Source organism: Lathyrus oleraceus, chromosome 3 (assembly GCF_024323335.1).
Source record: "Lathyrus oleraceus cultivar Zhongwan6 chromosome 3, CAAS_Psat_ZW6_1.0, whole genome shotgun sequence".
NCBI classification, from domain to species: Eukaryota; Viridiplantae; Streptophyta; class Magnoliopsida; order Fabales; family Fabaceae; genus Lathyrus; species Lathyrus oleraceus.
This window is the reverse complement of record NC_066581.1, coordinates 29,006,798-29,008,471: the sequence shown is the minus strand read 5'-3', so window position 1 is coordinate 29,008,471 and position 1,674 is coordinate 29,006,798. Positions and strand designations below refer to the sequence as shown.

At 41.3% G+C, this 1,674-nt stretch overlaps 1 non-coding gene across 1 annotated transcript; it reads right to left on the bottom strand.

The window, feature by feature from the left end:
* Positions 1 to 784: 784 nt before the first annotated feature.
* LOC127132967 (small nucleolar RNA R71) lies at positions 785 to 891 on the bottom strand. The gene has a single exon (XR_007806969.1). It is a non-coding gene; the product is annotated as a small nucleolar RNA R71 (small nucleolar RNA).
* Positions 892 to 1,674: the final 783 nt, after the last annotated feature.

Below are 1,674 nucleotides of genomic sequence, written 5' to 3'. Positions count from 1 at the left end.
TTCACAACTGTCTTTTCGTCAGAGATTCTCGCTCAGTCATCGTCAACTGAAGCCTCAAATACATCGGATTCAAATTGGTAGAGAAATGGTCATTATGTTCAATGTAGCCCTCTTCCAATATATATCACCGATTTCAAATTTTGTACAGATCTATGGAGACTTGCCATTCGCAGGCTACCATTCCATCAAATAAATTTGAGCTTTTATCCAATTATTTGCACTCTTATTTGTTTCAATTCAACAAATGTTTTGCATGTTTTAATTGATAAAATGTCATTGTTTTAAACAAACATATTTTTCAAAATTGTTTTAAAACAAAGTGAACATTCATAATGATGAAAGGATACTTAAGAATTTCTCAGTGCTCTCCCAAGGGTGGCATGATTTCCAACAGGGTAAGATTTTTGTTCATATTCCTGGCTTGGCTGTATCCTCTTTCTCCAGATTGTTGTTGGGGTTGCTCCCCAAGCAGAGCTTCTGTTGAGATTTTGTCCCCCGAGCAGGGTATTTGTTGGGATTTTCTCCCGAACGGATTTTGTTGAGCAGAGCCTTTATTATGACTCCTCCTCACTCAGAGTTCTTGTTGAAGACTTCAATTTTCCTCTCCAGCAATATTCTCTCCCCAGCATGGGTGCTTTCCTTTTGGAAGATTCGGTAATTGGTGGGTTGACATCCCAGTACTACGTCGTTTCCTCAGTGAAGTCGCCAGCGGAGTTGTTGGTATGATGTACTTCATCTATGTTATCTATTCCTTGCTAGATACTTTCCCCCAAGTAAGACCGCCGTTCTTCGAAACCATATAACTAGATTTACCCAGAACCAAGGAGAATTGTTGTTCGAAGCTTGGGAGAGATATAAAGAGTTGTTAAGAGCATGCCCACATCATGGTTTAGAAAATTGGTTAATCATTCAAACCTTCTATAATGGACTTCATTACAACATTAAGATGACCATCGACGCTGCCGCAGGCGGTGCTCTGATGAACAAACCTTATCCTGAAGCTAGTGCCCTCATTGAAGATATGGCTCAAAACCATCAATTATGGGGAGTCGAACGAGCGACGGTTGAGAAGAAGGAAGCCCAAGGAGGAGTGCATGAACTAAGCTCTATAGACATGATGCAAGCCAAAATGGACGCATTAGCCCTTAAGGTCGAGCATATGTGCATAAACCCAAATACTGCAGCCGCAGTTTCGTCGGATTGTGAGATATGTGGAACCAAAGGACACCAATCTGCAGAATGCAGTCTATTAAACGAAACCCACTATGAGCAAGTGAACTACACCTAAGGGAACCCATATTCGAATACTTATAACCCTGGATGGAGGAATCACCCGAACTTCTCCTATAAAAACAATAACCCTATCCAAAATAATGCACCTTCGAGACAATCAGGTTACCAAGCCCCAAGATCAAATCAACATATGCAACTTGTGCCACCAAAGCCGAGCCTTGAGAAAATTATAGAAAATTTTATCACTGCTCAAACCCAACAAAACAAAGAGTTCATGAACCAGAACATTCACGTTAATAAACTAGTTACCCAGTTAGGAACCAAGGTTGGCCAAATAGTTACTCATACCAAGATGCTTGAAACCCAGATCTCTCAGGTAGCTTTAAACCAAGCCCCCCCAAACCACGCCTGGAGGACAGTTCCCTGGACAACCTCACCAAT